Here is a 23,344-nt window from a genome sequence, read left to right as displayed (position 1 = left end):
TACTGTGCATTGTTGCAATGTGCTTAATAAATATTTGCATCATTTGTAATTATGTATTTTTATGTTTTTTTTTTAAATAAGTTATGTAATTGTAATTATCTTTGAAACTTTAATATTAATTTATGCAATTGCAATGTCTTAATTTTAGTAAAGTTAGAACACGGTCACAGCAATAAATGCAATGCTACTAATAATTGGCATAATTTCTTTCGGTGTTTCGGTTTCGGTTTTCGGCCTTGGTTTTCTCTTTTTCGGTTTTCGGTTTCGGCCAAGAATTTTCATTTCGGTGCATCCCTAATAATTATTAATAAACAAGTGTTTCGGTATCAATGTTGTGTCGACTGCAAAGATAAATTTGGCGATGCTGTCTCGGGATCTTCGCAGTAGTGAACGCGCCAGGGAAATGCACATTTCATACGGATTAACGTTACATAAGCAGAGAGCAGTCTGTTTTCTTTCGTTTTGAATCGTTCTGTTCAACCCTCTGGAGTCTATTAACGCATGTACGCTTTATGAGTCATTTTCTCCTAAACTCCTAAAAGAACTTAAATTACACTTTCAGTTTTAATCGTACAGATAAGAGCAATACATCAATCGAATCTGTAAAGGGTCTACTTTTTTTTTTGGGATACAAACATAATAACAACAAAACTTTGTGCACTTATAAAATAAAGATAACAAACAAGGTGCGCTGTCTGCAGCCTTTGTGTGCGCTGATCTTTATTGACAAACACGTAATTAAAATGAACTGTAACTCCATGAATACTCAACGAAGAGACATGAGAGAGATATCTATAGAAAGCTTGACATGTCTATTTTTAAACTAAACAAGTGCCACCGAAAACAAATACTCTGTGATAATGTAATCCATATGAAAACAACGCAATGTCTGTTTTTCATGTCTCCCTTCATTATCTTCTAATTCAGCCACGCCCCGCGCTGAACGCTCTATTCAGATTCTAATGTTAAATAAAGTTTTTATTTTTATTTTACTGTTTGCTTCACAATGAGAGGAATAATATATAATTCACCCCAAAATGTGATTTGAGTATTTGAGAAATGGATTCCCTCAGAAAAAAGAATGAAGCACTTTATTCAGCAGAGATCATAAACATGAGTAAGTCTATTTTTATTCATTTATATACTTGTACTAGTTTTCATATAACGTATAAACATTTTACTAGTTAGACTTTTTCCAAACTATAATTCCTGACTAAATGTATAATCAAGTGAAACATTATGAAGTTTCAATAACAATATACGATACTATACCATTCAAAAGCTTGATGTAAATAATATACATGTAACAAATAAATGTAACTGTAACAAATGTAACAAACAATGCTGTTCTTTCAATTTATTCCCCTGAAAAAAAAGGAAAAAAAAATTATCCGCTCTTTTCAATATTATTAATAATCTATTAATATGAGCACAGACATGTTTAGTTCTCTGGTGACAAGAAATGTCATGATTGCCTCCAAAGGCAGCATTTGTTACAAAGAGACTTTCACTGATGCACTACTTAAAAAAGCCAAATCTGCAACCTTTAACAAGTTAAACAATGCAAAAGTTTATACACTATGCATGGAAAAGTATAAAAAAAAATTACTGTTTGTTTTTAGCAAACTGATTTTGATATTGATAACTGCTGGTTTTGCACATTTATTTAATGTTTTGATTTATTTATTTAGAAAGAATGTCCTCAGTTTACTTTTCAGGTGGAAGAAGTTTCTATGGGCTATGCATCTTGTACAAAATGTTCGGAGTGATTGCAGTAATTGTACATTTATGGTCTACTTGTATATGTTATGGAGTAACTACTAAATCTTAATTGGTGAAAGGATATGATGTGTATAATATGTATTATAGTGTTAGGTATCTCATAGGTTTCTCACAGGTGTGTGTGCAACTGTGGAGCATACATTGGCGGTGGGCTGTCAGGTTCTCGCGTGGGGGTGGGGGGGGGGGGTGTTGAGGTTGGGGGGGGTTGTAGTACTCATAAAATTTATTCAAGGTTGGCAGGTATGGAAATGGCACAATTAGGTGACCAAAAAAAAATAAATAAATAAATAATAATAATAAATAAATAAAATAAACTCTACCAAACTCATGAGGTAGTTTCTTGGACGCTTTTTAAAAACAGTATCGCATGTGTGCTGGACACTTATTGGCTGTTTTTGTTTTTTGTGAATATACTTTTAAAACTAATGTGATAATAATGCATTAATGCAAATTATTTTTAACGGAATACATTTTATTAACATGCAAATAATGCAGCACCCATTTTCTGTTTGACCTATGGCCTAGCCCGTAGTTCAGTAAATAGAAATGCTAGCATTTTTTTTGAGACTCGCTGATACTGCTGCACATGTGTGAGGTCTTGCTTTCCGAATGCACGCACACACCTGACTGCTTTTTCACTTTCAATTAAAACAGATATTATGCCGCTTCTCTAATTTTACATGCAAGTATAGAGGATATTACAGCACAGCTATTGTCTTTTTATCTTATGTGAATTTGATTTAATCAGACGACAGCTCGATTATCAGTATTTCTATGCAGATTGACATCTTGGAAGGGAGAGCTGGTCATGTTGTCTTAATAATCTGTTGCGTTTCAGTCACTAGTTCATGTTCATTCCATTGTCTGACAATAGAAACAGAAAAATATATTATTGAAAACCGTTTTATTGAGTTTTCTGCTGAATCAAAATACAGTATGTTGGCACAGACAGGCAAAAAAAAATGTAGTAATACATTTACAGCATGTTCAGAAGAAGTGAGCTGCCCAGGCATGTGGACATGTAAACAGGCTTGTGTAGGTAAGTTGCTCAATGCAAAAAAAAAAAAAAGAAAAGAAAAGTTAAGGGAATCTTGTATCTCTATGTTAATATTTTCATGTGTCTAATATACATGTACACGTGATTTGAAAAACGTCTATGACCTTTGAAATTAGTCTTAAAGCTCTATGTTGACTATAGTTTCACTAATAAACATACATTTGCATAAATCATTCATACTGTTTTTGTCCATGCCCTTGTTGATTAGAGTTTAAACACTTGAAAAATATTAATTTAAGGTACATTTGGAACAGATCAAAATGTGTGATTAAGTTGTGATATATATTCAGATGACAAAAATGACAAAAGTAAGTAATCAGAAAGTTTAATCTAATTTATGATCAGCAAAGGAATGGAAAATATGTTCAAATTAATGTCATGGAATTATTCATAAAAACAAGCTTATTTTCTCACTAAATCTATAATTTCTTATACTGCTTGAATGTAGTAAAACACCAACAGATGTAACAGATGTAGGTATAGGCCATAACTCTAACCTTGAACCCTGGATTACGCATAAAATTGTCTTCAGAATCATTCATACAGTATATGTGAAAATCAGCTGAGAATTGAACAAATAGTTGTATTAAAATGTATTATAATTATTTGTTCATCTCTTATCATGTATACTTAAATACCAAAATGACAGCTTTTCTTATCCATTTTTTGCACTTGAATGAAACCAGTTAATTCCATTATTTCTTTGCGATGCTTCTAGTGTGGTAGCTGGTCGATGTTTGATACAAACTGCATCTGCAACTGCAAGATCTTTGGTCTCTATCGGCACTATCTCCTTCCCTGCAAAAGCAACATAAATTAGGGCATTTGCCAAGGTTAACCTGTATAACACGGTATCAGTTGATGTCCCTGTAAATTTACTTTGGTCTTGCGGCAAGGGAAATGGTTTATGATTTCAGCCACCTGGCTCAGTAAAATCAGCTACCCTATAGCTTGTGATGAGGGACAGGCCTTATCGTTACAGCGAGGTTTGCAGGGGAAATGTACTCAGCAGAGACAGATGATCAGGAGATCGATAGGAACGGCGGCTGGATGAAAGATGCATCATCATTATTAGGGGGAAAAAAATCCAATGGCCGCCTTACATCAAAGTCACATCTGTTATTAGACCGTGAAGCAGTAATTGAAGAGCATGATGACTGAAGAAATGAAAGCAATTTTACTGACAGGATGCAATCTCGCCAACTTCTCCTGGTACAATCTTTAATGGGATGTGACCACTCAGGGAAGTGCAAGCTGCTGTTTAGCGGGCTGTGTGTCACCTTAAGACCTGTGCTGGTCTGTGATCAAACAGTTTAAGTGGACATTACACCCAGAAGCAATCATTGATGTCTCTCACCCCAGACAGGTAAAGATTAATATTGACTGCAGTGATGACCTGTATGCAAGCAATCTTTGAATGTCAAATACACTTCTGACTGCTCAGGGTAGGATTTCATTTATACACACCTGGCCTCACTACAGAAAGCAAATGTATTTTCGGAGGCTCACTGTGGCCTAAATGACACTAGTATTTGTTTCTGGTTTATGGAGGAGGTTAAAAAATATTTGTGCTTGTTCTCATCATTAAGTGGACATATGAAAGGATTTAACCCTTTCGCACGTGAGTGGTGAGTTTTTTTTTTTTTTTTTTAGTCAAACGTTATTTTATGGTGCATTCAAATCATGTCAGATACATTGTATTTACTAGTTAAATGCACATTAACACCACCCAAAGTCGTAATTTCGAGTGGCAAACTCTGACCAGCCAAGAGTGAACACACCGGTGTGATCATACGCATTAAAGGGTTTTAAGCATGCAGTAGACAATTGGTCTGTTTTAAAACCTAGTGTACTGCATAGAGAAAGCATATTAGGGAACAAATTATAGGTGTACAAATGCATTGCTGCATAATATATAAACAGTATGGTTCACAAGTTGTTTCCTTAGATGACAAAGTAGAATTTTTAGCTGCCATTACTTCAGACTTCATTGTCACATAATGCATTAGAAATAATTCTGATTTTCTAATTTAGTGTTTAAGAAACATTACTTATTATTATCCGTGTTGTAAACAGTTGTGTTATTATTATTTTTAATTTGATTATTAAGTTTGTATAATTTATTTATTATTCCCGTGGAAGCATTTTCTAGATAAATAGAAAGTTCAACATACAGAAAATATATGTAAAAAAAAAACAGTAAAAGTAAAAAAAAAAAAAAAAAATCTTGGTTGCACTTTATTTTACAGGATGTGTACTAACATGTACTTATAGTGTACTTACAGTGTATTTATCTAAAAAAAAATGGTTCTGGTAATACAAGGTAACTACATGGGGTAGGGTTAGGTTAGGTTCAGGGTTAGTACCTAGTTATTACATACAGTAGTTATTGTAATTACTATAATAAGTATATAGTATGTACATGAGGAACAGGACTGTAAAATAAAGTGCTAACAAAATCTTTTAAAATTTTTTTTATTTTATTTCAATTTTGAACTATAGTTACTACAATTATTATTGCTATTGTAAAACCAAATATCGTGTTGCAGTGTCCATCAACCATAAAAAAAGGTTTTACATTATTTGTAATGTTATTTTTAAGTTGCTAATCCAAAGTGAGTACAGTTTTATTGTAGCAATCGCATAAAAGTATGTGGTATTTTGGACTGTGATTTTGTTGGTTAATTTTTTTCATCCAATTCATTCATTCATTCAGTTAAATGCCATTCGGTTCATTCAATCTCTCTGTACTTTAACAAATACAAATATGTGTTTCATTTTACGGTTGCATGGCTACGACTGTCTCCGGCTCTCCTGTATTCCTGCAGCAGACAGATATGGTCTAGGCTCAGAGCCAAGGACAATCTCTGAGGCCCTTTGTGGCACACTCAGACTTACAGAGCGGAAACATCACGAGAGGCTTGCTAGCCGCAGCGCCACTGTGAGAATAGATGCACTCTGATGGCTTTGTGAATGAAGAGTCTTTGCCTTCAGCCAGGGCATGTAGCCAGGCCGCCCTGAGCTTTGCCTCATTGACTCACACTGGGAAGGGAACATGCATAATGCTCAAGTCCAATCTCTTTACTTTACTCACTCGCTCCCTTTCTCCCACCACCTCCTGTGCCCACCCGCACACTGTGGCGTAGCATAGTTTTGGCACTGGAAAAGCACAGCACACCACCGGATTATATGCATGTGGTATGAAAAGAACAAACAAATGATAATGGCATGTGCCTCCGTTGGCAGCCAGACTTGCGGGTTCTGTGACTTTGGGAAATGAATAATTCATCAGTTTTTTTTCCAGGTGGCAAGCTGTGGTGGGCTGATGACGATCTGGCTCAGCTGGGAACAGTCGCCAAACGGGATGGACGTAACCCGGCCGTGCTGCGCAATAAAACCAGCGGAGTGGTACACATGAAGGTGTATGACAGAGATGGTCAGAAAGGTGCGTTTGCAAGGTTGTTGAAAAATAGCTTGATCAGTCATTGTCTTTGAAATTGTTTATGTTTAATGTCTTTTTAGACTGTAGGATTTCTTTCCAGTGTTGTCATATTTCCCAAAAGAACAGGAAGTTTGAGTTTGAGTTTTTTACGTAGCCAGGTTCTTTAGTTAAATCACACCCTTTGCATTGAAGTTTACTAAAACTAAAACCTTTAAAAACCTTTATGAAATAATAAAATAAAAATAATAAATAAGCTAAATAATAATAATAATAAACTTCTAGTTGCACTGTTTCTCATCTTCTAATTTAACTTAATGTAACAAATTAGCTAAAGCTAAAATAAAAAATGAATAAAAATTACAAATGAATAGTGACGTAGACATATTTTTAAATGTCACAACAAAATACTTAAACTGTATAACTTAAATTTTAATAAAATGGCAAAAAAAACTAATTAAAACAATTAAAAATATATATCTCAATGATTATAAAATAACACTGCCAAGTTCCATGATTTAGCTACTAGATATAACTTTAAATGTTCATTCTTCAGAGCATTTACTGGACAAAATTCTTAGGTAAAATATTCTTTGCTCAGTTTTCCCTGTTTAGGACTGCACACGCATTTAAATTAGCCTTAAAGTTAATAGACATGGACTAAAAGCATCAAAACTAAATATTTTTTTTTTTTTTAAATAACATACACAAATAAATGTACTAAAATAGACAAGACGATACATTTAAGCATTATACTGTTCTGTTTAATTTACTTGTAAATAGCTCTAAGTGAGTCAACTGTGTTCTGTTTTCTACCTTTTTAATTTATTTATTTATTTTTACCTAATATAACAAGCTTATCTTCCCTTTGTGTAAGCAGAGATATATTCAGATATTGGTTTTCCATTTTGGGAGTTATTCTGCAAATAATTCACACTAATGGCAGATCCATTAATGGCATTGCTGTTGATTCCACTAAACTGTCGACTTGAATAAGGAATGACCATTAAACGGGCACAAATGTAAATCTATCCAGCCACCAAATTTCTCCGGCAGCAATTAGCCTCTCTATTCATAATGCGGAGCTGTCTTATTACTGTCGTAGATGTGCAAGCTGAGCTTTCCCTGAGAGCTTGTACTAATACACAGTGGTGCAGTTTCCCTCCCCTTCACTTTCAGTTATACAATTACGATGAGCGTAAGACTTCCAGGAATCATCTTGACTTGAAAGCAACACTAAAACCTTTCATCAAACGAGGAGAGATATTCCAAATTTATGACCATCCCATTGTGGCCGAACTTGTTAATGAATTGCTTTCATATAAAAGCATACATGACATAACTCAGAAACTGTCTCAAATTAGTCTACTGCGTCAGCTTTGCCTTTATGACTCATAAGTAGGCTCGCAATCTGCAAACTTTTTTAGAATTGTATCTGCTAATTTGGGGGAAATCATCATAATTTTGACAGTCCGCACTATTGACAGTCCTAGTTTTTATCAGTAGAAATTGGAGTTTGTACAACAATATTCTCTGTAAAACTGCTTTGTAACGAAATTAAAGAAGCTATAAAAGAGACAAATTTAGCTTTGGTATTAAAATATTTGATCATTATTTTACATTATAATAACATTTCACAGTATTACTGTATTTACTGTATTTTTTATCAAATCATCACAGCCTGTGAGAAAGTATTGACATTATCATTATATATAAAATAAGCTGCAGTGTCAAGTTGATTGATTATTTTCCAGATATTTTAATACTTTGCTTTGGCATAAGGACTATGTGTATTTAATTTAATTTTAGAGGCCTTTATATGTTCTCACACTGTATAAATGGGTCATACAGTAAACAATGGGTTCAGGAAATGTATAAAAACAGTCATTATTTTTACAGTTTAATTTGGATTCACTAGTAAATCTGAAATTACATGTTTTACTTATTGCAAATTTATGTTTTCAGAACAGTTTGGAATTGTTATCTTCCAACAATGTATAAGCAAATCCCGAAAGCTACAGTCAGCAGTCAGCAGTTTTCTCCACAATTCGATTTTTCATTCATCAACGTTTTCTCCTTTTATCATGGTTTCTCTCAGGTAGGAACGCCTGTCAGTTGAATAACGGCGGTTGCACACAGCTCTGTCTGCCCACATCTGAAAACACACGCACATGTGCCTGCACCATTGGCTATAACCTGCGCAGTGACCGTCTGTCCTGTGAAGGTAGTTTTTTTTTCCTTCACTTCTAACAGGAATTCATGTTGTCTTTGGTTTAGCTGCTTGTTTTGTTATGTAGAAGGCACCTAAAGATAACTGTGTGACGTTTGTTTGACCTTCATCTGACATCTCTTGCTTGTTGTTGTCTATCACAGGCCTGAGTTCTTTTCTGATGTACTCTTTTCATGAGGGAATACGTGGAATCGCTCTGGATCCTGGTGACCACTCCGAGACCCTGATGCCCATCAGCGGCACCTTGTTTGCCGTTGGCGTGGACTTTCATGCAGGTACAAACACGGCTCTTACCGTGACTCAGTTCTGCCACAGTATCTTCCAGTGTGGTCACTAGTGTATTGAACCGCTCTTTGAATTCCCTCTGTGTGCACAACAAAGATAACGCATGTATCGCTTTCTGTGCATTACTCTTTTTTTTTTAAGTTGATGCTGTCAGATGTACAGTCTCATGTTAGCTGCACACTCTCTTACCAGATCAGAAGGGACTTAACAACACTGCATATCACATGTAGAAGAGATAAAATGCTCAGATTGGTTAAACGAGCATGTGTAAACAGATAAATATTCTCTTTATATCTCTTACAGCTACAAATATAAAATATAGAAAGCAGTATAGTAGATTATCTAGCAAATGAAAGTAGAGCCGACATTGCCACGCTGATGGTGTTGAGGGGTTGTTGTCATACTATGCATTATTCATTCTGTGAATGAGGTTAATTTGACAGCGGTCTGATGCAAGATTATTCAGCCTTTTTTGGGGGAGTGTTTTGTGGTGACAAGTGGCATAAATGAAATGAACGTCAAAGAGGCAGTCCACATGTGATGGTTTAAAATGAGCGTTCTAACAGTCAATAATATGATACATTTCCATAAAAATGCAAACACATATGCATGCTGTAGTACAGACTACTTTCTGTAGTCATTCAAATGTGACCTGACCTTTCCTACTCCTACTCCCGTAAACAAACAATGCTGGAAATAGTGAATATAGCCTTTCGTTCAGTTTGCTGATAATAATTATGGCTGTCAATCAATACAAATGTATATTAATATATAGTAGATTTTTTAATATTTGTATTCTATTATTGTGTTGAATGAGATAATGGCTATATATAACTTACAATAATGTGTAACTATTTGTTATTTGTTTTGTCATGTTAAAATTACCTTTTTTATCATGTTTAATGTGTGGGGGTCAGGGAATTTTTTATGTATTTGAAAGTGTCATTCACTAAGAACAAATATATTTTTTGAAAATAAATGCAATACAATTTAAATACAATTCAAACTTCAACATTGTGAAATATTACTGCAATTAAAAATAAAATAAAAAAAGAAAAACATTATGATGATAATGGGTCCTTAAAATAGTACAACTGTTACTTCTTATCATAATAATAATAATGATGATGTTTATTATTTTTATGATGATCTTAATTGGTTCATTCAAATAAGGGAAGTCATTCAATGAAAAAAACCGTATATTTTTAAACAGATTAATTACTATAATATTGTGCACCTTGTTTGTTATTATTAATACTAATGATGATGATGATGATGATTATTAGTAGTAGTAGTAGTAGTAGTAGTAGTAGTAGTAGTTGTAGTATTATATACTAGCAAATGTGTGTGTGTGTGTGTATATATATATATATATATATATATATATATAGCAAGAAAATAACTACCTTATAATATAGAATATATAGAATATACTTATACATCATTTGAAGTATTCTTCATTTATCTGCTTAAACTGAATGGATATTTATGCATTCAAACTAATAAAGTCATATTCAACTGGTAACTTTAAATAATTAGCTTGACAGGTCATTTTTTCACATGCTGTATGGTTTGGGAAGCATGGCAGAATTGCTGACTTAGTAAGAAAGCAGGGCAATAGAGGCAGATGGTCAGAGAGTTTCAATGCAAAGCTCTCACCTACCAGCAGAATCCACTCATCTCAGGTGAAGAAAACCCCAGTCCAGCTCAGCCTATGACAGCTGATTACACATGCATACCATTTGCATGTTATTAAGAGGCAGCTTGTTCGAGCATGAAACAGATGAGGGTCTTCCAGCTGGCTGCTGTCACATGTAAGAGATCCGTTAGCCGAGTGTGAAGTCAGTAATAACAGGAGGATGCAAATAATAACAGCTCTCGTCACATTCAGTTTTTAGAGCAAAAATACCATTTACATTAAGAGCGTGCTTCTGTCAAAGCAATCTTTTAGTCATTGCTAATCATGTTTGATTTCTTTGCTACACCATTTGTTTGTATTTCTCTACCAAATGCTTGTTGGTTTCTGTGGTTATTGTTACCACTAAAAAACATTAGATATTAACATTGGGTCTCTTATAAACAGTATACGAAGCTTCCAGAATATTTCTGCTTCATTTCTTTCTGCACTTGTTTTTTGTTTTTTTTTCATGATGTATGTCCTCCTTCATACAGACAATGATACAATTTACTGGACAGACATGGGATTAAACCGGATCTCAAGAGCCAAGAGGGATCAGACATGGAAGGAAGACATTATCACTACTGGCATCAACAGAGTGGAAGGCATCGCAGTCGATTGGATTGCTGGTAAGAAACAAACATCATCTTAAAAATGGAATGCTGCCATTTTTTTTTTTTTTTTTTACCACTGTCACAAATTTTCGAAATAAAATCTTTGCATTTCTAGCCTTTAGATTTACTACTAGTAAAATGTTTTAGGGCAGTATTTTATTTTATTTTATTTTATTTTATTTTATTTTATTTTATTTTATTTTATTTTACAGAGGCTGCATATATTTGGTCAATAAGCACAACATAGTACAATACAATTTAAATACATTAAAAACAGTAATATTGTGAAATATTGTAATATATATATATATATATATATATATATATATATATATATATATAATTTATTTAATTATTTATTTATTTTACCAGGTAACCTTTACTGGACAGACCATGGCCTCAACCTCATTGAAATTGCTCGTCTGAATGGTCTCTACCGGTCAGTTGTAATATCAGAAGGGCTGGACCAGCCAAGAGCCATTGCGGTGCATCCACAGAGAGGGTACGGATCAGTTTCAGCCATGTCTGCAGTTCAGTAATATAAATCTTTAGAATCATTTTAGAAATTACTGAGTGAATTTTAGGGAACTATGCAAGTGCATTAGACCGGATAATACAATGAGCTCTTGGATGAGAAATGAAAATTTTAAACCTTTGAAGGTCAAATAAATTTTGTGATCTGACTCGGACAGTTTCGCTGACAGAATTGGCTTTAAAATGTCTTGGTCTCCACCAATGAACCGAATTAAGAATTTAAAACCAGCAGATATGCATCTCCATTTAGGCACAGGCTCATTCTGTAGTCCATTATGGTATTGTTTCAGTAATTAGGGTCAGACTTTATGGTTTCCGATCTTGCCAGTTTTGTCTGTGTTTGCCTTGAATTTGATGTTTACAACCTGCAATCTGAATCACACAGCGAAAAGACAAGTTTTAGACATATGAACGCTTTAACCCATCTACCATCTACCTGCTGACAGCAGACAGCATCAGGAGTGGGATCCTCTAAATCCCAGACATCCACAAAAAAAAAACAGCCTCCTATTCAAGCCTAAGGCTGTGAAAGCTGTCTTTTCCTTTTCCAGTTGAGTCAAACTTTGAATGATATTCTCTTGGTGGTGTAGCAACAGTTATACACTTTAAAGGAATAGTTCACCCAAAAATGAAACCTCTGACATCTTTTACTCACCATCATTTTGTTCCAAAGCCGTTCGACTTATTCTGTGGAGCACAAATGTAGAACTTCTGTCCTATTGACTCTTTTCCTGGTAGTTGAATAAGTGAATGAGTAAAGCTTTTAACCTTAAAAAGGATGCAAAAAGTATCATAAAAGTGGTTCATGTGTTAATAGCTACAAACGGATAATTGAAAACCATTTCAGTCAAAGTTTTAAGCATCAAATCAAATGATTAATTGAAAGATTATATTCTATTATGTTCTATTTATGATTCATTCAATGATTAATCTTCTCTAATGAACATGCCATGGGGCTAATGTCAAGATATATTCTTTGATAAGCTGTTCCTAACCAAAATTTGCTAAATAATTGTGAAGACTTGGCATATTGTGCATGAGTCACATTGACTACTTTTTGTGAAGCTTTTGCATCCTCTTTAAGCTTCATGTCTTCAATTCGGAAGTTGTATGGGTTTGGAATTACATTAAAGTGAATAAACAACTACATATTTTTTTATTAAATTCCTTTAGGTCGCTATGAACTTTAGAATTTAGGATGGTTAAAGTAGTATTCTGCAACTGATTTTTCCAATTAACAGTTATTTATTCTGGACCGAGTGGGGGAAGAATCCTTGCATAGGTCGTGCACGACTGGATGGTTCAGACCAAGTTACCCTGGTCAGTTCTGGCATCGCCTGGCCGAATGGAATCACCATCGACTATGAGGTAGGCCAAATTGGTTCCACTTCCCGATATTCCGCTTACTCTCTTCTCTTCTGATGCTGATAAAATGGGGCTGCTCAAAGGGAGAGGCGCTGATGTGCATTTTCAAATTGTTTTCTAGGAAAATAGATTATACTGGTGCGACGCCCGGACCGACAAGATAGAAAGAATCAACCTTGAAACCGGGGAGGGCCGAGAGATTGTACTGTCATCCGCCAATGTGGACCTGTTCTCTGTGGCTGTGTTCGGGGCTTACATCTACTGGTCTGACAGGTAATTTATTACTTTACTAAGTGCTACACTCTCTAAAGTGGCCCACGGAGCCAGCTGCTCCAGTCTCGATGGATTAACCCCTTCCGAGCAAGGTTATTATGAGACCTGCCGTATGTTTCTGTCATCTCCCAGGCAGACTCCGTTGGCCTTATGTAAATAGGGTGTACCGTAAGTCACCACCAAGGTGACGTTTTCTCGGCTTAAGAGTTAAAGCAGCTTTCCTGTGTGTTTTAATAAATCTCGCTACTTTTAATTAGATAACCGCTACCATAATGCTGATGTCAGACTTTATTCTGTGCCATCCATGGCAGAGCCCACGCCAATGGATCAATCCGGCGTGGATTCAAGAGCGATGCCACCGACACCGTCACAATAAGAAGTGGTCTTGGCGTCAACTTGAAGGACGTGAAAGTGTTTAACAAAGGCCGGGAGAAAGGTTGAGGTTTCAACTTAATGAGTTTATTTTTATTATGCCACATATGATTTTTTTTAACAAAGCCCAGTCATTCTAGATTTATCAGTGTGCTTCCAGTGATATATTTTTATGCTTTTGCATGTAGGCACCAACCCGTGTGCGAGAAGCAATGGAGGTTGTCAACAGCTGTGTTTTCACCTGGGCAGTGGAAGAAGGACTTGTTCCTGTGCTCATGGGTACTTGGCCGAAGATGGCTTTGCTTGCCAAAGATATGAGGGCTATCTTCTGTACTCTGAAAGGACCATCTTAAAAAGCATCCACCTGTCTGACGAGAGCGATCTTAACTCCCCTCTCCAACCTTTTGAGAATCCAGACTACTTCAAGAACGTCATCGCTCTGGCATTCGATTATCGGCAGCAGACCTCACACCACAACCGCATATTCTTCAGCGACATCCATTTTGGGAATATTCAGATGATCAATGATGATTGGTCTGGAAGACAAGTCATAGTTGAAAGTAAGTCCAGTTTATTGTAAATGCTTTCCGGCTTTATTGTAAATGCTTTCATGGTTTTCAAGGGGCGTTTGAAAAATCCTGCTAATTGCTAGGCTTTTCTTGAGCATAAAAGATGTCCAAAGATGCTTCTTCCACAGAAATGGCGATTTGTTTTTAGCCCTGTCGTCGTCCTGATGCAGACTCATTGCAGTGACCCACATGTTGTTTAATGTTCTGCCGCTAGAACCATTCCAGCCTCTTAGCAGCCATTTGTGAAAGGCCATTTGTTGGAAAGCATAAGTGGCACTGCCTGTGATGTACAGCAAGGCCTCGATGCATCCAACATCTAGTAAAAGTGGTATAATAGCTACCTCCATTTTTCTGCAACTAAATGGGACCAATTTAACTGTCCAAAAAAGATGTTTAAAACACTGCATCTTTTTTCTGTGTCCCCAGCTTTGATGGATTAAAATCGCTTGTCTCATTTCCACCGTCCTCAAACTGTAACAGAAATATGAGTGGAAGCAGGGTGATATTTTTCAAGATCCTGCCTGTCACTGTTGTTGGAAAGTTCAGAATATGGTTATTGATTTCCTCATGTTCGCTATATACAGCAGACATTTCAGCCGCAATCGATATTCACGTCTGATGGTGGCCCACGATGAAAACCTAATATGCCTAATGACTGTGTATTATCCATTTACAATGTAATGAGACAATCATGACAGTTCTTAATATCAAACAACCCGTGTATTATGGCTGCATATAATGTAGTGCATGTTTACAGATGGACTTTCTTTCAGATCCGAATATGTCATTCACGATATCATTTTAGATTCACAGCTAATACTGACATAATTAGGTTCAAATGGCAAATAATACGGTGTTGCAATAACGCACATGTACACTAGAATTTCTTAAATGAAATTGATAGAAGAAATTCAGGGTATGTTCTTAAATCAAATAGTTTACTCAAAAATGAAAAAATTCTTTCATAATTTCTTAGTGCCGATAGTGCAGACATACAGAGCTGCTGCGCTACAGCCCTCCCGAGTTCGATTAAACAACTAAAGTTTTGTTTTTTTGGATGGACAATCCTTTAAATCGAGATACAATTTCTGTGTCTTAGGTAAACAGGGGGAAAAATCCCTTAATGTATTTCTGGTACTTAGTAAGCCAGCTCATTTCACTTAATGGGATGCAGATTTACTTAGAAAGCTTATGTGCTGCATGATTAGTGTGTCTATCCACTTACACTACTCTCTGAAATCTCTTTTAACTAACCTCATTGCTTCTTAGGTATTAGACCTTTTTTTCAGAATTCAATTTTACTTAATTTGCCTTTTTTTTTTTTTTTTTTTTTTTTTAAAGGCTATTCTTTGTCATCATGAAAATTGTTTTGTTCTGATTCATCCTTGCCTTTGTTTGGAATATGTACTAACAAAACATCATTTACATCAATTAGAATCATTGTTTCTTTTTTTCTCAGAAGTGTATACTGAGAACAAAAAAAAAAGAAAAATACATGCACACACACACACACACACACACACACACAAATAATGGTAGCTGCGGTTGCCAGAACTGAAACTTCCATAACTGAAGCATACTTAATCGAAAATCCATCAAATGTTAGCTGTCCCACAGTGACTTCTGGAAATGTCAATTTATAGGATTTGTAATATTATAATGTAACATTAACTCTAAATATAAGGTAATGTTAACTCTATTACAGTTTTTCACCGTATACAGCAAGGATGCATACTCATAACCAGTTAACAGGTTTTTGATGTAGCATTTTTACAGTCTTTTATTATTAAAATAAATTATTTTATTTTATCAATTATTATTTTAGTGTTTATGAAAATATCAAGATTCTTGGTAGGAATTTCAATATTACCTCTACAACTAATATGCTGTTAAATAAATTACCTTTTTAAATTAAGTTAAATATTATATACATTACATCAAATATGAACTAATTAAATTAAAACAACAGCTTGCCCATTTTTTAAGTAATTACATTATTAGCTTAAAACGTTACAACTAATTTGACTGGGAAGTACGTCTATGATTCAAATTTCAGCCTAAAGCACAGATTAGATATTCCGATGCATATCCAACCATGTTCACTTGAGACATTTTTGAAGGAGTAGTGCATTTGACCGGTCACGTGTACTTTTCATACCCCTGCCATGCAGTAACCTTCACATAGATATCCTCCACATCTATCTATTTGAGCATAAGTACCCCAGCCTAAGAGCGTGAGAGTGTGGTGTTGACTACAGGTTGAAATGAGCTGGCTCTTTTGATGGCATCTCCACACTCGAGTTCACTCACTTTCCCAGAGATGAAAGCCAATCCCAGCCACCTTGACTACATGCACACTTGTAATGCTGTCACCAGGAGAGGGTGAGGACGTTAATAATCCGTATTTCCCTAATTAAGTCATACATCCCCTGTTAATTACTCCCTGGCCTCTCCAACAGTTTCCTGCAAAGGCAAGCTGTCAGGCACTTTTTATTGTGAATGATTAATTAGTGATGGATTTCTGCAGAGCGTTCATAAAGTAAATTTTTCAAAGAGTAGCATTTTTAGCTACAGCATCGGTGTTTAAACAATTGCTATTTCACTGTCACTGACAAAGCCTGACCGTTTTATAATGCTTAGTGAGATGTCTCTTTGATTGATTATATGGTTTTGTGAGTGAACACATTCACTCTGCAATTTCAATATCAAAGAGAAAGCAAGGGGGAAAAAGTGTCCTACCAAGGTTATATTTAGAGTTAAAAATTCAAATTGTGAAATATTATTATGATATATAATGGAAAGAAATGTTATTGATTCCTGTGATGACAAAGCTGAATTTTCAGCAATCTTCTCAAACAATCTAAAATGGTAATACCACAGTTTTAAATGATCTCTCCTTAGTTTCATGTTTTCTGTGCAGCTTTTGGGAGAAAAAAAGGAATTCTTCAAAATGTGTTACATTTATAAATATAGAATTTTGCTATAAACAAAACAGCTGAAACCATTAACACACAGTGGTGTGTTCATTTAAAAAATTGTAATATCAAAGAAAACATCACTTTTTCGTGTGACATCGGTTTTGTCTTATCCAGTGGGAATGAAGCACGTTGAAAAGATTGTGTTGTTTTCTATAGATGTGGGTTCGGTTGAAGGCTTGGCTTATCACCGTGCCTGGGACACAATTTACTGGACTAGCTCCACTACCTCAAGCATCAGCAGATTCACAGTAGATCAGAGCCGACAAGGAGCTTTCACCAGGCAAGCTGTTGTTACTATGTCTGAGGATGACCATCCCCACATCTTGGCCCTGGATGAATGTCAAAAGTAAGATTGTTTTTTTTTTGCTCTCTTAGGTATATGATATTGGCGGCCCATAAAGACTGTCAAATCACAAAAGTAACATTGAGAAAGTACTACTACTATACAGGACAAAACATACAGTATATAAATTCACATGAGTCTTTGAGTTTGTTTTCATGTGCATTGAAATGTTTATTTGCACTTCAGAACATTCAAAAAGCCCAGCCATTGGTCATGTGACATGCAAGAACCAATGGCGTTTGATGTGATGCATATAAAAAGTGCCATTTTTCCGCTCCAACAGAGGGAAAGATTTCATTCACTACAGACTAAACAAAATGGACACATCCACTTGATAGAGAAACCTTTGTGGACACATAATGCGAAAGAAAATTGATTTCTATGTCAGGAGGAAACATATTGACTTTTAAAATCGAGAGCAAATTGATTCGTCACACACAGGAAAACTGACAAATATGGAATGTCAATCAGTCAAGAAAGAAAACATTTTAATTAGTTTGACCTCTTCAGATGAGCAGGGCACCATGTGAAATTTGTTGTGTATGGAATATTTTTATACCCGACCCAGCAGAGTAGCAACCTCCCAGACATTGTGGATGGTATATGCACTTAAATATCCTCTCCAAAAGAACCATTTAAGACTGATGAACAGCATTGATATTCAGAAAGATGTGCCGAGGCTGAGTTCACCGACTACATTAAACCCTCAACCTTGGGGAGAATATGCTTACTTGGTAATCTGGCACTTTTTCAAATGGACTTCAGACTGCTGTTAATTAGAATCTAACCTGAAATGATTAATTGGCATAGAATGTCAGCATGTATCACTAATTTTCAATTAGTCCGTGGAATTAGACTGTAAAAGGAATTTGTAAGAGGAATGTCAAATAGGCCCTGTGGCCTTTCTGTCCACTATTATTTGTGAAGTCAGTGATATTTCCTTGCGCCACAGAGCCGGTTTAAAAATACCAGTAGGCGACAGTATTGAATCATTTTGTCTTACTAGAGCTGTCTGTAAAATCGCATTCATTCCTCTAAATTTTTTGTCCCGTGTATTTTGTAGCCTCATGTTTTGGACCAATTGGAACGAGCAGCGCCCCAGTATCATGCGCTCGACTCTTGCAGGGAATAACATGAAAGTCATCATTAGCACAGATGTGTTCACTCCTAACGGACTCACAATTGATCATAAAGCAGAAAAGCTGTATTTCTCTGATGGCAGCCTGGGCAAAATTGAACGCTGTGAATATGATGGCTCCCACAGACATGTGAGTATCATTCTTTCTATCTTTTGTGATGTTTCAGAAAACATTTTTTTTTCAATAAATAACTCTTCTACAGCATTTACATAAATTAATCTAGGTTGATGTGCTATTTAAATAGTTTTCGAAAATATGCAGTATTTTATCAGTTTTATAACATTTAAAGTTAATAAATACTAAATAAAAATAGTTCCAATGTTAGTTCATTGTTAGTTATTGTTAGTTCATTGTTATCTAATGGAACTAATACACAAAGAAACTTGTCAAGCATTACCACAAACTTTAAGAAAATTAATTATTATATGTTGATTAATTAATCAGATTCTTCAAGATTAATTGCATATCAGTATTTGTTGAGAAAAACTCAAAATGAAGATACTTCAAAGATGTTATTCTTTTATAGCTTTTTAAATAATGAATCATGTTAAATTAACCCAAGTGAATTTCCTGTTCCAGTTAATTCTACATTTTTATTTTCTTTATTTGCTTCTTATTGTTTAATGGAGTGCTTTTGATTAGTGGAAATTACAACCACCAGTTGAAGTAATTCCTATCCATTTTCTAAAACAGCAGCAGGTCTCTACAACCTCAACAATAATGACTTGATGACCGCCCATAGGACGGGGCGACCCTCTGGGATTATTAGTGTCCTCTGATGTCCATTGACCCTTTATAAAATCAGCTCAATCGTAATGAATCATCCACTTTAAAGAAACATGACAAAGAGTTAGAGTTCCTCAGCCTTCCAATTTAAGCGCACTAGTGGTAATGAAAGTTTATTTTGAGACCCCTGCCGGGTCGTCCTATCAACTAGCCAATTAAACTGTAAAGAATTAAGCAAAACTAAATCAACATGGCTTTTGGCAAACTGCCTTGCAGTTGGAATCTCCCAACTGGTTTTAGCGAAGGGGTTTGTGTGGTGGAAGCTTAATGGTACGCATGGTTAGACTTTCGCTGTCACACTATGAGGTGCCATCATTTATATCACATCCACACAAAGAGGACTATTATTACAGATGTAAATGATTTGGTAATGCCCATCTGAACTGCGAGCAAATGCATGTGGCTATAGTTGTTAGTCAAAAACTGTATTTGACATCTATTTGATCAGATAAACAGAGATGATTAGTGCTGGAGCAGAACGCTTGCACCCCTAAATTTAATTCTGAATCAATATGCTCCATCAAAAACCATCTGGCAAGATACACCCCCCCTCGTGTATCTCCAGTTGTTGTTTGCTCAAGCTGGGCTCTCTTAATCAACACCTGTCCTATTTTTCCCACCATGGTGGCAGGGCTAATGTGATCACGGCTACAAGCGTGTTCCTGTTAATGTTTGGGTCTCTGGAGCTGTGGGACATTCTCCAGCCCCACAGCCTGGAAACTCCCAGAAGGAGTCGTGTGATGTATATCTGTGTCGGTCACCATGACACCTGCATTAACACTCACAGGATCTGAGCTAAACTGGCTGCTGGGGGATTATTTAAAGCATGTGTCCTCTACCTACACATTAGTTTTAGTCCTCTCAAAGAGACGTTTCAGTGTTCTTCAGTGTTTGTTTTTGTCCCTTGTTTTTAATTGTAAGCCATTGGTTTGATCCTTGTGTAAAATGCATTTTTCTAAAGGACTGGTGGCTAAATATTTTGACTACTGGATGGCTGAAATTTTAGGATGCAAGGACCAATATATCAGTACAATATATGGCAGCATACAAATAAATGTGAATATATATAATCTGTTAACAAATGCTTTATTCTTTACCCTCTGTATTTGTCGTCAGGTGATTGTAAGGTCAGGACCTGGCACATTTTTTGGACTTGCTATCCACGGAAACTTCATTTTTTGGTCTGACTGGACTCGGCGGGCTGTGCTACGAACCAACAAGTTCACGGGAGGAGATACTAAAGTTCTCAGGGCTGATATTCCCCACCAGCCAATGGGAATTATAGCAGTTGCCAAAGACACTAATAATTGTAAGTATACCGAAATAAATGACTGGGCTCTGAGAGTGGCCTCTAAAACTTTCATATTTGTGTCGCGTGCATTGAATTCACAGTTAAGCTTTCGCTGGCAGCGGCTCTTTTTGATTTCCAAGGAATAGTAGGAATGATAAATTAGAGTGGACTTATTTAGTAACAAACTAAATTGGAGAAATAATTAATTAAAAAAAGTCACAGAGGACGCTCTGAACTGTCACAAATATGAAAAGTAGGACATTGGGAAATCGGTTTAAGAGACTCCCGACGGTTTCTGTTTGTGAGCCTGCTGTGAGGGGTTTTCTCCTCTCATTTGTTTGATCATGCCATATGATTGCAGCTGTCTGCCCCTAACCATTTTTACCTAAGGAATGTTACCAAGTCAACACCGCTAGAAAGATGTGAAGATAACTGCTGCTGTGATCAACAATATGAGCTTCTTACAGAAATCATGCTTTCCTATTCTTTCATCTGACACTATGCCAAGTTAACACACCACCTTTGATTTTTGAGTCTCGTTTCCATATTCATGCTGAGTCACAGCACAATGAATAAGAGATGCTGGAGGCTCTTCATAGGTATGGGTGCTTCATACAGCTCCCAGAGGCACAATGTTCTGGATTCATAACGTTCCCTGACAGTCTGGATGTTCATTTATAAGTTCTTGATCGGTCTGATTAAATGGACAGTTCTTTTATTCGATTTTGTTTTTCATTATAACTACATATTACCTGCATAATAATGGGTAAAACTTGCAGAATGTCTTTGTGTCTTTAATGATAGCAGTCAGGCAGCATGAACCAGAAACCTGTTCTCCAGCATGATTTGAGATCTGTCCTAAGAACATCTTGTGCTTTAATGGATGTGAGAACATCTGACGTCTGTACAAAGCAGGGTTATTAAAGTTAACTAAGACTCAAACTAAAATGTACACCATAAAAATTCTATTTAAAAATGTAAAAAATAATAGCTTTAACTGAAATGAAATAAAGTATTGAATCTTTTCAGATTTCAAAACTTTTCAGCTAGTTGCCAAGCAACGGTTTTCATTCTAAGTTAGTTTAACTTGATATTTTAACTAAAATATCAAAATCTGAAATAAAAATTAATAAGAACTATATACACTATATATATATACACTATATATAATTATATATAATATATATTATATATAATAATATATATATATATATATATATATTATATAATATGTCTGTCTCTGTCTGTCTATCGCTGTCTGTCTAACTATCGTTTTATTTTTTTTAACAGTATACAACAATATTGCTCAAAAATTAAAAACTACAATGAAGAAAAGAAGCGGAACTGATAACACTGATTCAAAAATGTAACAAAAAAACTATAATAGTATCTCAATAAGACTGAATTAAGATTTGTACTAAAGAGTAGCATGTTTAATATAACAAATTCGCATATTTGATTTCTGTGACCTAGAACTAGAGCAGAACAGTATAGTTTTCTTCTTCCGTTTAAATGAGATTACACTTACGTTTAAAATTGTTAACAACTTTTTTTGTTTTGCTTTGGAACTGCACTTTGTATAAACTCCAGGGTATTCAGTGAATAAGCCCCTGATGTACTGCATTTGTCAGTGTAGTCAGCTCTTTTTAAGAAAGCGAACCTGTTTTTAGCTCAAAGTTTTGTGGATTGCTCACTTCAAAGACTTTGGAATGACTTTTCACTGTGTTCATGTTTGTTTGTTGCTTAATGCTGTTATTTATGCTTATATATATATATATATATACACTCAGAGCATTGTTGTGAAGGTGCGTGATGTTCGCTTGTCCCTGTGTTTCAGGCGAGCTATCTCCATGCAGGGTTCTGAATGGTGGCTGTGGTGACCTGTGTCTCCTTACTCCAGATGGCACAGTCAACTGCAGCTGCCGAGGAGAGCGGATACTGCTCGATGACAACAGATGTGTGTGTAAGTTTCACCATGCTTTCCTCAGAGTCCCAGGGCAATATGAGTCCCTCCATCTCCAAAAAGATGTGAAATTACTTTGCTTCATTTATTCCAGCATTTGTTTTGTACAGTATTTAACTAATCATCATCATGCTCAGAGGTTTAGATTTGAAACTCTTTCGGTACCTTTTTTGCTATGGACATGAATGGTACAGTACTTCAAAACTTTTTGTCTTTTTTTTATTTTATTCAGAAGTTAATTAAAATTGCAGATAAATACATCTTTTCTTTTCTATAACATAAAATGTTTTGTGTGCTAGATTCTTTTAACATCATTTTTTGTTCTCTTTTTTTAGCAAAATCGTCCTCTTGCAACATCCACACAGAGTTTGAGTGTGGAAATGGGGAATGTATAGACTACCAGCTAACATGTGATGGGATTGCCCACTGCAAAGACAAGTCAGATGAGAAAATGCAATATTGTGGTAAGCAGCCGATCGCAATGCTTGGCTGTATGTACTCCCTGCTCCTGCATCATGAAAGCAGTAAGCACGCAGAATTGGTTTAAGGTGGCAGTTCCATTCCCTGAGGCTTCAACCTAATAAAATGAGCCACTTCTCCTTACTGCTTTCAACCAGAGGAGCAATTGGGAATAAGCCCAGAGCAA

At 35.6% G+C, this 23,344-nt stretch overlaps 1 pseudogene; it reads left to right on the top strand.

Annotated features, from left to right (window-relative positions):
• The window catches only part of LOC113069069 (low-density lipoprotein receptor-related protein 1B-like), a 55,326-nt pseudogene extending 32,164 nt beyond the window's left edge, over window positions 1-23,162 (top strand).
• The last annotated feature ends 182 nt before the right edge of the window (window positions 23,163-23,344 follow it).

The sequence above is a fragment of the Carassius auratus genome, unplaced genomic scaffold, assembly GCF_003368295.1.
Source record: "Carassius auratus strain Wakin unplaced genomic scaffold, ASM336829v1 scaf_tig00000734, whole genome shotgun sequence".
NCBI lineage: Eukaryota > Metazoa > Chordata > Actinopteri > Cypriniformes > Cyprinidae > Carassius > Carassius auratus.
The sequence above is the reverse complement of the archived record's forward strand: the minus strand, read 5'-3'. Positions and strand labels throughout refer to the sequence as shown.